Genomic DNA, 15607 nt, shown 5'->3' with positions numbered 1-15607 from the left:
TGTAGTATGCTGATTTTAACTCTTGATATATACTGAGGAGTGGTACAACTGAACTGGGTCAAATGGTGGTTCCATTCTTAGTTTTTTGAGGAATCTCCATAATGCTTTCTGGCACTCATTTAACCACAGTACTTGCCAAACAATAATTTTGAGCAATAGGATATGACAATATATTTGATATTCTAGGAGATCTTTGTGGGGTCTTGGTGCAAGACATGGATCTGGTTGAAGCTATTGTCTTGGTGAAAATTCATACATATTTAGAAAGACATATTATGGTGGACTAGGGCAGTTGTGCTTAGTTGATACTGCTCTTTAAATCTTGCAGAAAAGGATCTAGTGGATCACAAAATCTGCAATCCTGTAGAGAAAGTTCAGTAAAAATAGCTAATGGAGAAATTATGGTCATTCATCATAAGGATTATAATTTTCAAGGTCAGAGATATATTACCCCCCCCCCACCCCAGGTTTACTAATCTTATATGTGCTCAGGAAAGCTACTGTGTCTCTAGCATGCTCAGGGACATCTCCACAATTTTGCTTCCTCTTCTGGGTGCAGACTAGCATGGTTCCTGTCAAGTCATCCTCTCCCTCATGTTCATTTCTAGGATTGATGCTCTTGCCTGTGTTTAGGTTTTGTGCCCTCTAAGTGATAATCTTATTCATTTGTATTCCTTTCTGCTATAGAAACCACAAAGCAGCACTCTCTTGGATGTTTAATAACTTTGGACCCAGATCTTATACATTTCCTGTTTTCTTTCTCTGGTTTTTGACAAGCACTATCAGCAGAAGAATTCAGACCAGAGAACACCAGGAGCACAGTGTCATCACCTGAAACTCTGCTGCTTTTTGATGTGGACTCACATACTCAAACCAGGTTGGAACTCCCTTTTATTTTAAGGTAATTTCCCTCTAGGGAAGTTTTGGTTCTCTTTCTCAGAAAGCAAAAATAAACAAAAATCCTTGCTGGAGTCTTTCCTCCATAACATCTTTTATATTTTAGATTCTTAGACATTTTCTTTTAGAGTCTTAGACATTTAAATTCTAAGATGATTGAAATCTAAGCATTTCTAATTAACTAGTTAATTATTAATTAATTCCAATTAATAGTGAACGTTTGACAGTTTTGAGTTAAAGAAAGTCTTTGCACAATGACACACTCTAACAGTAATTGTGCATCAAAAATTGTTTGACAAATCCCTTTATAGAAACATTTTCCAACACTGAAAAAGTTACCCCAACTAAGTTCTCCTGGATCCTGGGTGAGAAAGAAGAGGATAATTCTTCTGAAGGTGAAAAGTGTAAATTAAACCTCTAAATTATGAACACAGTAGAACATCTATATGATTATAGAAGTTTTCACATGTCAATAACCTAAATGTTTAGCAATGAAGTTTAAATAACAAGCTGTTTACTTCCAAAGAGCAGTTTCTGTACTATGATTTGGAAAATTCTTGTTTGCTATGTGCCGCTTTATTGATAAATGCAATTCAACTTTCCCTCAGTGAGAAAGTAAGGCATTAGACATCTGGGACCCACAGAGCAATGAGCAAGTCTCCAAATTTTAATGGGAGCAATGCCATTTTTCCTAGAATCATTAAATTTCTTATCTTAAGAATGCATGTGTGCTAACTAGCCCTTTTGTATTTCATTCAAATCCATCAGTTTTGAGATGCGGCTGCACTCCATTCTAACAGATGAAAACCATGGGTTCTTTATTGAGAAGAAAACCATGTCTCTTTAGTGTCAGATCATGCCATGTCATTGTAGAGTAGATTTCATATTCACTGCTTCAACTTTTGTAAGGTGAATGATCAAAGCCAAGTTTGTGTAGAAATCATTTAGATGGTTATGAACCCATAAAAAAAAGCAGTGAGCTTGTTTGTTTTTTAATCACTGAACTTTCACATTAAAGCTGGGCTGCTGTGGGTGGCATATTTTTCACAGCATCCTCAATTTGTCTGCAAAATGGATTGGGCCAGAGGGCCCTACTTTACCAGACTGTCTTTTTGCTTTAGAGATACACTACTTAGTAAAATTAACGAAATGAGCATTAGGTTTTGTTTGCCTTTCCTTGAGATATTTGTCTAGGATAGGGAGTGGTGTTTTTCTTACTCTGATTTCATATATTGTGTATATTTAGAGCTCAAAGAAAGTTTGATTCTTTTCCTCCTTCCTTGCCCCCCTTGGTTATTATCTGTTCTCATCACCTCCTTCACCAACAGGGGAAATGAGCCTGAGAGATCAAAGTAGACTTGCCATGGTCACATGACCAAGTCAGGTCAGAGATGAGTTTATGACCAGATTTTCTGGCTCCAGTTGGACATTTCATCTAGAACTCTAAATTAACGGGTGTACTTCACTCTCACTGCAAATTAAGCAATAGTTAATATACCTTGTGTAAAATTACACAGAGTACTAACTATTAATGTAAAATGAGGGACATTTTTAAAAATTAATTTATTTATTCTAATTAGGGATATAGGAAAGCAGACTGCATTTTTGATTCATTGTACACAATTGCAGCACAACTTTTCATTTTTCTGATTGTACGTGATGTAGCATCGTATCATATGTGCAGTCATACATGTACCTAGGGCAATAATGTTCATAACATTCCACCATCTTTCCTGCCCCATACCCTCTCCCCACTCCCCTCCTTCTTGCCCAATCAAATTTCCTCCATTTTTTCCATGTGCCCCATGCTGCCACAATTATGAATCATTATCCACTTATTGGAGAGAAAATTTGACCTTTGACATTTTGGGATTGGCTTACTTCACTTGGTATGATATCCTCAACTCCATCCATTTACCTGCAAATGCCATAATTTTGTTCTCTTTTAATGCTGAGTAATATTCCATTGTGTATATATACCACAGTTTCTTTATCCATTAATCTATTGAAGGGTATCTAGGCTGCTTTCACATTCTAGCTGTTGTGAATTGAGCTGCTATAAACATTGATGTGGCTGTGTTACTATAGTATGAAGATTTTAAGTCCTTTGGGTATAGACTGAGGAGGGGAATAGCTGAGTCAAATGGTAAATCCATTCCAAATTTTCTAAGGAATCTCCATACTGCTTTCCAGAGTGGTTGCACCAATTTGCAATCCCAGCAGCAATGTATAAATGTCCCTTTCCCCCCCAACATCCTTGCCAACACTTATTGTTGTTTGTATTCTTGATAACTGCCATTCTGACTAGCATGAGATAAAATCTTAGAGTAGTTTTGATTTCCATTTCTCTAATTACTAGAGATGTTGAACAATTTTTCATATATTTGCTGATCAATTGTATATCTTCTTCTGAGAAGTGTCTGTTCCGCTCCTTAGCCCATTTATTAATTGGGTTGTTTGGTTTTTTTGGTGTTAAGTTTTTTGAGTTCTTTATATATCCTGGAGATTAGTGCTCTATCTAATGTGTGTGTGGCAAAAATTTGTTTCCAAAATGTAGGCTCTCTCTTCACCTTATTGATTGTTTCTTTTGTTGAGAAGAATCTTTTTGGTTTGAATCCATATTATTTATTAATTTTTGATTTTATTTCTTATGCTTTAGGAGTTTTGTTAAGGAAGTCAAGGTCTAATTGAATGTGACAAAGATTTGGATTTACTTTTTCCTCTATTAGGTTCAGGGTCTCTGGTCTAGTTCTGAGGTCCTTGATCTACTTTGAGTTGAGTTTTGTGCATGGTGAGAGATAAGGGTTTAGTTTCATTTTGCTGCATGTGGATTTCTGGTTCTTCCAGCACCATAAAAATAAGGCAAATTTTGTAATAGTGACAAAAAGCCCAATTTTTAGATGGGCAAGAATTTGGAAAAAAAAATCACCAATAATTTCCAATTAGGACTATTTTGAATGTTACCATGTATTCATAAAAGCAGCTATTCCTAAAAGTACACACAATTTCAAAATGGTTACTTATGCAAAATATTGCTTCTGGACAACATAACAATGATTTCAATTAATCCAAGTCTAGATTTATGTCTCAGAATTCTAACACCTAATGGGAACTTGGCATGTTTTTGCACTAAAGCTGCCATATGAGAGTCAAAGCCTTCTTCTATCTTGAGTTCTATTGCTGGTGATGCATTGTAATCGTTTTTTGTTGTTGTTGTTTTTGAATCCTAAAGCCCACCACTTGACTCAAAGATCCTACTTTGTGGATACTTTATGTATTTGGAAAGGTAACATATGCCCCTTTCATCTATAGCACTGCCATCTCCAAGTATCTTTTGGAGTCCATGCAAAAGGATATTTTCTAAAGAAGAAATCATCCTCCATCACACACTTTGCAGACTTAATATATTTTTTGAGCAGTGTCTTCAGTGGTGCTACTTTCTTCATTTTTCTTCATGGTATGACATAGCTGTACAATTTCTCCACCTACTCAGCTATCACAATCTCTTCCCCCAGTGCTTTGTAGGAAGCAATGAGACAATGTGAAGGACAGCCACAAGTTTGGTTCTCTTTCTAATTTAGGAAGATATGTCCACACTCACATGGCAAGATCTGTGAGAGGGTGGGTGGAAGAGTGGGCTGTAATAGTCAAAGTCAAGTTATGTTTCAAGGGATTTTTGCGTTTATGCTAACTTTCATTTCTCTTCATTTAGTATATTTGCTTTCTATGCGTAGAATTTTATTTTCAATATTCAGGCTTTTTTTTTTTTTAACTGTGAAGAGGTTTATTTTCTGTATTTTAATTGAGTTTAAAGTAGTCAAGTCCATTCTGGGCAGTAATTGTTATTCCAAGGCATAAAATTCTTATTCTCTATGAGAGAGAAGCTACAATTACTAACTTGTTTTTTGTTTGTTTGTTTGTTTGTTTGTTTCAAGCTTTCTAAGTGGGCAGTTGGTATTATGTCTGTAAAATGAAGAAGCTTTATTAGATAATTAATGGATGATGTGAAAATAGAGTAAGATGATGCACATAAAATGCCCTTACTATGCTTACTATACACATAGTAAGCATTCAATAAATATTAACTCTAGTGATATTAATAGTAATAATAATCTCTTTTGCAGTCAGAAGAGGAGTGAGGTAATTAGAGTAATGTTAATCTTTACATGAAGATTAACATTAAGTTAATCTGTGTGTGACCAGGAAGTAAAAACAAATTTCTAGAAAATATTTTGAATACTGCTATGATGTTTTTTTCTTCTATAATGGCAAATACTGTTCTAGAATTTATGTGATGAAGCCATATCTGTTTTGACAAAGGATTTAAAAGGATTATTATAAAAACAAAATAATATTTTATATACAGGAAATCAGGATCAAGAAATAGGAAAGCACAATATTATACAACAGAAAAGGACAATGTTTGTGCTTTGTTGAGTTTCTGTTGACTTGTACTTGACTAAGCAAGGACAAAAAGACCCTTTAGTTCTGGTGTCATTCATGAAAGGCCTCAACTTCTTAATAAGGTACATATAATGCCCCAGAAACCCCTTACCAGGCTATCTTCTTCATCATAAAACTCTATTTCTATGTCTTTTTTTTTTTCTAAACTCTGCTGTCTTTTGTATTCTAATTATTTAATTAACTTTTGCAAATCCTGCAATTATCTCAGAATAGCAAAATTAAATTTCTTTGTATTTCTGTTTGTGCCAAAGGCAAATCATTAACTTCTTAAATATAAGCATTTTAGATATACCACCATTTTGTAACTCAGTTTTAATCATTTTTTTTCCATTCCTTAATATACTTTGAATTTCCAAAAGGGGAAATGGTCTGGTCCATGCTTTGTTTTGACCTTTGAGGGTAACTAGCAAAGAACCCAGGTGGTATTGTTCTAAACAGATTAGCTCTAGCTGGTCTGAGGGAAGGCATACCAGAAATGGAAGAGAGAGACTTAGAAACTGGAAGAATTGTGGGATAGCCATGAAGAGATTGAGATTGCTGCAGAAACAAAGGTTTTTAATTATACTTTGAAGTTAGAGTTAGAAAATCTTCTATAGAAGCTAGTAGTATATATTGCATTTTAAAAATTATTGAAGATCCTTTCCCTGGAGTTTAAAGTCATTAAACTAAAAAATTTAAACTTCTATTGCATGTGCCTCATCAATACATCAGTACTCTCATACTGCTAAGAGACAAATACATAAGAGAAAAGTGTAAAAATATCACAATGATGGATTTGCAGTTGAGATGTATGAATAACTTGATTTATTTCCATTTGCAACATAGACAAACAACCCATTACCTGCCTTGAGTATGACTGGATTGGATGCATAAATAGCAGTAAAATTTATGTTAATTTTAGTATATGTAAATTCTTTTTATTAATACATTGCATTGAATATGAAATGTGTGCTCGACCACTACAGACCTTTAATAAAATAAGAGCAACAGGAAATCCATCGTTTATATGATGGGCATAAAAATACAAATTAAAAATCAAACAGTAGGGGAAAACAGAATGTTGTGAGAGGTTGAAAATGAATATATTTATTCAAATATATTTGTCCTTTAGCACTGATAAATTTTGTATATGCATCAAAGAACAGAAAATATTTCTATTTTTTTTATTTGGGTTAATGTAGTCATATGCAGTGCTTGAGCAAATAAATTTATTCCTAGAAATGACATTCAAATTTGAATCTTATATATTGATATGAAGTTATGAAAAAGTTATTGCTTAAAATTTGATTTTTTAAAAATTTCATTGTTGTCCTAATCTTGAGTTTATTCATATTAACAATGCAGAAGAGAAGAAAAACTAATTCACAAAGCCTAGTTTTAAAAGGAGATATTTCAACAATTTTTCTATTCTAAACAATTAAATATGTGCACACATGGAATTTTCAAGAGTGCAAAACATTATTATGTTATTATTATAGTCACTGTATTATACAATAGACCTCTTGAATATTTTTCTTCTAATATTTTATATCCTTTGGCCTATATCTCCCCACAACATTCTCCCTTCCCCAGCTCTGGTTAATCACCATTCTACTCTCTGTTCTGTGGGTTCAATTATTTTTAGAGTGCACGTATAAGAGATTATATGACATTTGTTTTTCTGTGCCTGGTTTACTTTATTTAATAATATGTCACTCAGTTTCATTCGTTTTGTTGCAAATGGCAAGATTTTCTTGTTTGAAGCTGCATAGAGTTCCATTGTGTATATATACACCATATTTTCTTTCCATTCCTCCTTTGATGGACACTTAGGTTGATTTTTAAATTTTGGTTATTGTGAATAGTGCTGCAATGAACACAGAAAGTAGGTGTCTCATTGACATACTGGTGTCCTTACCTCTGGATGTATACCCACTAGGGGGGTTGATTAATTATCTGGCAGTTCTATTTTTAATTTTTTGAGGACTCTCCACATTATTTTTCATAATGGCTGTATTAATTTACATTCCCACCAACAGTGTGCCAGGGCCCTCTTTTCTCCACATTCATTTCAACACTTATCTTTCATCATTTTTACAATAGCCTTTCTAACAGCAAAGGATATTTCTAAATTTTTCTATAGAAACAAAGTTCTTTCCTAAGCAGTCTACCAATGTTAACTCACTTAATTCTGTAATAGTTCTATGAAGTTGATTCTATTATTGTCATGTTTCAGATGATGAGGTGATAGAGAGGTTGAGTATCATGCCCAAAAGTACACTCTGGGCAGAGGCAGGGTTAAACCATTCAGGTCTAGAACCCACATCATAATTATTGGAACCCACATCATAATTGTTGTGCAATGGATCAAAAAAATGAATTTTGAATTTTACTATGGTTTTCTATTAGAATAAAACTCAGCTGGCAAGGAACTGAATGCAGCTTACCTGAGAAAAATGTGTAAGTCAAGGCATCCCCTTGACATATCAAATTATCTATTACTTAGGAAATTTGCCGTTGCCTCCTTCTGAAATAATCTTCACTTCACTCTTCAAAACTGGTTCCTTTGTCTTCTTTCAGTTATCAGTGGAAACACCCTTTCTGCAGTGTAAATTTTGTTTTTGATGTTATCGATTTATCACTTTGATTTTTTTTGTAGAATGCTTTGCAATCTGTAATGGATTTAATTTTTTTTAATCTCATTAGAATTTAAGTTCTATGAGGCCATGACTCTTGGAACTCATCAATACATCACTACTTCCTAGGAGAATTCTCTTTCATAACAACATCTCAATAAATATTTGTTGAATCAATGAATGCCTGAAAAGAAGGATTAGAAAAAGGCAAAGGAGGAATAACAGTTATCAGCATATATGTTCATGAAGTACTATATGTCAAAGCACTATTTGAACAAGAAAAAAGTAGAGAAAAGAAAAGCAGTTCTCTTATAAACTATAAGGAACCTATGAACTCTGCTTCACTGAAACTATAAAAATAATAGAAAGGCAAAACACTGTAAAATTCTTAATTTCAGCTTTCTAATTGACTGCTTGAATTTCACTTTCCTAAAATAAGAGCAACAGATAAAGCTTTGATTCTCTTCTAATATAATTTCCTCTCTTGGGCTGAGGATTTAACTTTAAGTGGTAGAGTGCTTTCTTAGCATACAAAAGGCCCAGGTTCACAGGACTGGGGAAAAAGAAAATTCAGAAGTCACATGACCTGGATTTGAATCCTGACTCCATAACTTAGAATGATGTAAATTCTGATCCATAGCTTTCTGATATTCAAAATAGAAAAACAAATGCACCCATTCTAAATGGACTTTTTGTCAATTGTACAAAACAATGCTCGCCTCTCCACCTACAGGACACATCCTGACATGTAATGGTGATTTAAAAATCAAACATTAGTTTTCAAAACTCAAAATAAGAAAACAGGTGAGTGATATGATTATCAGACATCTTGGGAAAATGTGACAATACCATTTGTTATTCTCTTGTGGATGTATTTATACATGCACTATGGATTTTTAGGAGAGTTGATAAACATATGCCAAAATCATCATATTTTCATGGCAAGAATTACAAAAAAAGTTTCCTTTTTACCATTTTTTTCTTTTATCTTGAGATGAATCCACTCAACACATATCTTGGTGAAGTGTCAATATCTGAACCTAAACTGGCAAAGTCTGGTCTGGAAAAATTGGACTATAGAATACCATGCCTATTGATATTATTTGCTGTGATAATTGAACCTTTTAAAATTTTTAAACCTATTCAATTATATAAACAAGAATCTAAAACTCCTAACTAAAATTTATCTCCCCCCCATATCTAGGTGGTAGTTAACAAAAATAGTTTCAATTTTTAACTATTTAGCATATGTGGAAGAAAACTATCTTTACTGTATTTCAAGAAATCTGTGAACTTTATTTTTCTTCTCAAAGGATTTTTATCCATAATTTCTCATGATTTACTATAGAAAAACTATAGTTTTTTTTCATTCCTTTTTTCTTGGCATTTGATAATGGAAATAAGTAGTTTGACACCATAGAAAAAATTAAAAAGTTTCCATGACAACATATCATAGTTGAAATATTATATGATTTCTGCTTTCTAAAGAATAATGCACTATCTAGCATATTCAATCATGTTATATACAAAATTCTATTCTGTTTGATGATTAATACTGAAGAATAAATAAGTTTATATCTTGAAGAAATAATGGAATCTACTTTTAGTTATGCAACAAATGCCATATGATTTTGAGAGAGGAGGACTTGGGTTGTGAAGTTTGCACATGAATTGACTGACATGTACCTTATGTGAATTACTCCTTATGCTCATGTTTGAAGTCTAATAGAGCTGTTGAAACATTTAAACATGTTACAAAGGATGTAATGTATTAACTACTATTGTTACTCCATTACCCTCCCAAAACTACAGTGCCTGAATGTAATTCAAGTATGTTTTAAAATATTTCTTATAAATGTACACAGTACCAGGAATAGCCAAGACTATAAATGTGCATGTACACAAGTGTATATGAGGAAATATGTTGTTATTATATCTATTTACAGGAGTCTTTCTAAGGCTAAATGTCCAAAAATTCTAGATTGCTGCAACAAATAAACAGGTATTTTAAGATTTCTGGCTAATATAAGTTCTTTACTTTCAAGAGCCTTTGTTCCTGTGGTAAGCCCCTGCCAATGGAGGTGATATAGAGAGTTGTCATTTATTGAATTAAATAAAATTAATTTTAGTATAAAATTATTCTTAGCTAAATGTTGCTCTACCTAAATTCACTGCTACCTACTTAACCTTGGTCTATGTGGACAGAGTATAAAGTAGTAAGTCTAAAGAACATGCATACAAAAAAATAAAAAATAAAAAGGACTGAAACTTTCTCTTGCACATAATATTGTTGAGTGCGTTAGGATAAAGGCTATTAACAACAATAAACGAGGGAACTAACTGCAAAGAATTTAGGAAATATCAATAAAAATTAATCAGAACATCTAAAGAATTTTTCTTAAAAAGCAGTGCAAAGCAGCTGAAAAGACAGTTTCATGTTTGAGTGGGAAATATTCTGCTTAAAATGGGAATAATCAAATTTACAAAGTGCTTGCCCTTTGGGAAGGTACTTATTGAGATATTTTCCTTTGTATTCCATCACCATCAGACACTTAAGTAGTATTGGAAAGAGCCAAACTTAAGTACAACAGCTGCTGTTTGTTGGACATTACTCTGCGCCAGGTGTTGGACTTGGTGTTCCATAAGCCTTATTACATTAAATTCTTAAGATGACTCACTGGAATATATACTATTTTGATCCCCACTTTTTAAAATAGCTAATTTATATTTAGAGATATTAATGAATTTGTCTAAAATAAAAGCTGGTATGTATTGGTTCTGGAGTCTGAACTCAAGATGATGTGATTTTTAGAGCTACAGCTCTTATCTCAGACCCTGTGTCCAATTGGGCCTAATACTTTTTAAAAAGCGTTAGACTTGGTTCTAAAGTTCAAAGGCCACAAAAAAAAAAAAAAAAAACCAAAAAAAAAACCGTTACAGGTGCCTCCTTGATCAGGCAGTTTCATTGAGTATGGGCAGCAAGCACCAAAGCAGCAGGGCTAAGATAAGAGCTCTTTCTCTTCCTCTATTAAATCAGATAATCATTTTCTTTATCCATTGCAATGAAGTCTTATATTATAAATGCCTTTGGCTACAGTGGAGAAGAAACAATTGTTTGAATCTCAATATTGTCACTGAATTGGAATTTAGATGTCTTTCTTCCTGTGGGCTTTTTTTGTGTTAATGCAGAATGGCTTAGATTATGCATTATTTCATAACCTAATTTTATCACATAGAGATGAATGATCTTCTTTGAAAGGTTTCCCTTTTTTCACAAATGGAGACTTCTAAACAAAAACAAGATCACATAGTATGAACAAAATAACTAACATAACATTATTTAAAAGGTTATTTTCACTTGTTGTTTTATAATTTATTTTGTAGGACAAGAGCAGAGAACCTAGAAATTAATTAGTGTTTCTAATTAATTAAGAGCAGAGAACCTAGAAATTAATTAGTGTCATGAGTACTGCTCCCAGTTAGTACAGAGGTAAATTTGATATTTTCTATATAATATTAAATAGAGAGGGGTTTTTTTCCTCTTAAGCATAACTTTAGATGTTTTTCAATTCTGGACTTCATAACAAATATTGAATACATCTGGTTCTCCAACAGATGACTCATAATTGTTGGCCCAGCATAATCTATATTTTTAATTCCACTTAGTCTGAACAGAAGTTTCTTGTAATGAGTGCTCATGCCCAACAGGAATAGATTCAATGAACTTTGGGGAAATTACCTCTGACTTTCGTACTGTTTGCATCATCTAGATGTCACTGATAAATTCCTTACAGAAGGAAATGATGATAGCCTTTTAGGATTATTTCTTATGACCTAAGGAGCTCCTGTGATTCTTCAGTAAAAATGGAGTTTATTTCAAACATAAAAAATATGAAGATTTGATTAGCTGAGAGAAAATTGGAGCCAAAATGATATTTATTTTTTGGATCTAATGGTAAAAAATCTGAGGAAGAGGGCTACAGAAGTCCTAGAAATAATTACTGATAAAAGCACTCATGCTTATTCCAGTAGAATAATAGGAGGGAGATCTTATCACTGATCATTCTAGTACAACAAAATTTCTATACCATGCAAAAAAAAAAAAAGATTATTTCATAGCTTTTGGAGACCTTTTATAAAACAGAAAGACAGCTCCAAAAATCATCTAGATATCTTCTAGAAGTTTCCTCTGTACACGTATAATATCTTAGATATTTACACCATAATACTATGAAAGGAAATATTTTATTTATATATACCCTACTTAAAACTAGATTACAACATTCTAGAAAACCATATATATAAAATAGTAGTATATAAATAGCACTGAGAAATCATGATTCATTTTTTATCTAGAATTTGAAATAGAATTTGTTAAGCAAGTATACAGTTTGATTATAGTATAAGTCAGACATTAGGAACCTGTATGTAGATTTATAGGTTCCATAGATTTTGTGACTTTTTTTAAACATTTCTGTAATTATTCTTAGAAAATTCTAATAAACTTAAAGGCAACATTATAGAGTGAAAAGGTCATAGATTTACCTTCAGAAGATAAATTTATTTTGACTCAACTGAGCAGCAAGGGGTTCCTTGACTATTTATGTAACTACTGTGAACATTAGGTTTAGTTGCAAAATGGGACTGATTAAATTCCACTTTGTTGAGTGATTGGGAGAATAAAATGAAATGCTGTAGGTAAAGTACTTACCAAATATCCTGGTAACATGTAATAATTATTTGCTTTCCATACCTTTCTTTAATTATATAATTCCATTAGGAAATTTCTGGTAATAACATATCATAATTACATTCATGCACAACTAAGGAAAATAGACATAAAGAGACACCTATACCCTTCACAGGTATGGTGGTGGCTGCAGAAATTGGAAAAACTGCCTTGTCTCAGAATAAGAGATAAGAGAAGACTTACACTGGCAAGGGTAGGATTAGCCTTGAACTGGCCCAGGAATGCAAACATTGGACTTGGAAGAAGGAGTACCTGAACCAATAGCTCAGAGAAATAATTAGAAAAGTCACTGGTGGTGCCAGTTTCTACTCTCAGGAGGGAGACATGGCTTTCGTTGATGGGCTGAGCCCATCCTTGAACACTTAGTGGACCTATTCTATTGAAGGTGCGAGTAATCATTAGTGAATGATAGGTGGCTGATTCATCTAATGGATGGCTCAAGATGTGATGACTGGCAAATGTAACATGGAACTAGTGCAGAGTGGGGCTACACATTCTATAGGTAAGAGTGCTACTAATAGAGAACCCAAAGCAATGATATATATTTTGAGAATAGGTCATGAAAGGCATCACAGCTTCTTTTAGTCAAGGATCACTCCCTCTAGGGGAAACAAGAAGCCATTTTTAGGGAAGACACTCAAGTGGCCCTGTGGAGAGTTCCATGTGGTGAGATAACATGGTCTTCTGCCCACAGCCATGTAAGTGAGCCATTTTGGCCGTGGATTCTCCAACCCCAGGTAAGCCTGCAGATGACTGCAGATGTGGTCACCATCTTAACCTCAACCTTGTAACAGGCTAATACAGGACCATACAGATCAACTATCCTTAAATTTCTGACCCATAGAGAGAGTGTTAGACAATAAATCTTTGTTATTGGTTCTGAGCTCTTATGTTTTGGGGTGACTTGTTACATAGCAATAGGTAACAATAAAACCATAAAAAAGGAAGAAAGAAAAAAAGAAACTCACAAACTGTATGCTAATATTTATATATTTTAGATGAAAATATTTTTACACAGATTTTACTCTAACAGATTAGAATAAGCACCAGATTCTTGTAAATAATCTTTTATTTTAGATAAGTCAGATAAGTTTTTTTTCCTTGTCATTTGAAAATGAACATAAATATGTTCAAGGAAGGTATTCTTTGTTGCCGTTTGAACTTCTACATTTTTTTCCCATAAGTATTGCATTTATATAATTTTATTTACTGTTCAAGCTTCTAGCAAAATTCTAGCTTCTATTTTCTTTGGGGAATTTTTTTTAACTGACCCTGGTGTGAGCTTATTAGAGCTATCATAAATATTTTCTAAACCAAAATGATCATTTACACATTTCAATGGGCCTAAAGAATATACTTGAAAATCTCTTCTTGACAAATATTGAAAAATAAAATGAACACCTCTATAGATCATGCCAAAATGAACCGAAAACTGATTTTAAGATGGCAAGGGTCAGGTATGCCCTGTCACTCTACAGTCGGTTATACTGACAGAGTCCAAACTACTGTTTTACTCAGTAATCAACTAAAATTTTAAAAATTATTTTGAGAACGAATTTCAGCACAAAATAACATCTTAAGGCATCTTTTCCCATCGAGATTATTTTCTCTAATGTGATAAGAGCTCAAATGTCTTTGAGAGGGTTCACCTCAGTCCCCATGTTGATTCAGCATACCATGTTGTCCAAAGCATACCAACCCTTGATAACGATTTTTTGATAAAGATGGTATTTAAATCTTAGGAACAAGACAATTCTAGAACTTTATAATATTTCTCTGCCAGGGTTCTTACAGGGTAGGTGATGAGGAAACTGAAAATGAGAGAGAGGAAGAGAAGGACAAGAACAGCAGCCAGGGATAGGAGATGTCCCAAAGCTACCCACACAGATACACAACGTAGAGTGGTAACCCTGAAGTAACTGACCAACATATCTATCTGCTAGATCAAAGTGTAGCTTAATCTGAATAAATAATCTGAGACATGTTTACTGTTTTTTTTTTAACAACCCTAGGGATAGAAAGCTTATATCCTCTCTTTTGGAGAGTCACATGAGGATTTAATATTTAACATAGAAATGTTGTTCCTAAATATTTCTGTCTTTAATGTTTTTCCATATGTCCTTTCTAGAAGTAGATTAGAGATGACTTAGCTTTCTTTGTGAACTCTTATTCTTCAAATATGAGGCTTAAGGAAATTCCTACATATCCATATAGCCAGAGGATCTCAAAGGGATCTTTTTATTAGCCTGGAATTCACCCATTTTAGCAAAAGGAACAGGGTGGAGTTATATTATTCATTTGAAAAATTCTGACAGAACTTTTATTGTTCATTATGATGAGTTAGCCCAGTCGAAAGAAGATGTCAAGCCAGTTTCACTTTAGCTAGAAGAATATTCAATGTTGAAATGATACTTACATTAATTATAATGATTAAAATGCCTATTTGGCAGAAAGCTATAAAGAAAGAAGTGAACTATCTTTGATAATAAAGTAAGGAAATTAGTTATTTTTTTCTTTAATATGTATAATCATTGAATATAGTGCATAAAGAATGGACTTGGATAGAGTCCCAATGAGGGTCGGTAGAAAAGAATTTTGAGGGATATAGTGGGAATTGAGCTTGGGTACAGAGATACAAAAGATTATGGAGTCTTGAAATTTTGGAGTAAGGTGCTTTCGTTAGTTGAATTAAAGAGCATTGATGTTCATGAGAGTAAAGTTCCTAGTGATGCTGTAATTCAGAAATCAGATTGAGGATGAATTTTGAGAAGGAATAGAGTCTAGAAAACTATGGGAAAATTGAACAGTGGATGGGGTAGGAGTAGTGGTAGAGTCTAACGGCTTCCACAATACACAATGGAGGAATGAGAAAGATGGTGCT

At 33.3% G+C, this 15607-nt stretch overlaps 1 protein-coding gene across 8 annotated transcripts in view; it reads left to right on the top strand.

Moving 5' to 3' along the window:
- Positions 1 to 15607, top strand: part of Caap1 (caspase activity and apoptosis inhibitor 1) — a 602989-nt gene that overhangs the window by 516484 nt on the left and 70898 nt on the right. For 4 of the 8 annotated variants that reach the window (XR_009228869.1, XR_009228867.1, XR_009228866.1 and 1 more), the window contains exon 11: positions 778 to 901. The gene's annotated coding sequence lies outside the window, so the exon portion shown is untranslated. Of the gene's footprint in view, positions 1 to 687; positions 902 to 15607 lie in introns of all 8 variants that reach the window. The other 4 variants (XR_009228873.1, XR_009228871.1, XR_009228870.1 and 1 more) reach the window with 2 other exon arrangements.

This window comes from Marmota monax, unplaced genomic scaffold, assembly GCF_021218885.2.
Source record: "Marmota monax isolate L192 unplaced genomic scaffold, Marmota_monax_Labrador192_F-V1.1 WCK01_AAM20220418_F8-fsc00033, whole genome shotgun sequence".
NCBI lineage: Eukaryota > Metazoa > Chordata > Mammalia > Rodentia > Sciuridae > Marmota > Marmota monax.
This window is presented reverse-complemented; position numbering and strand designations above follow the sequence as displayed.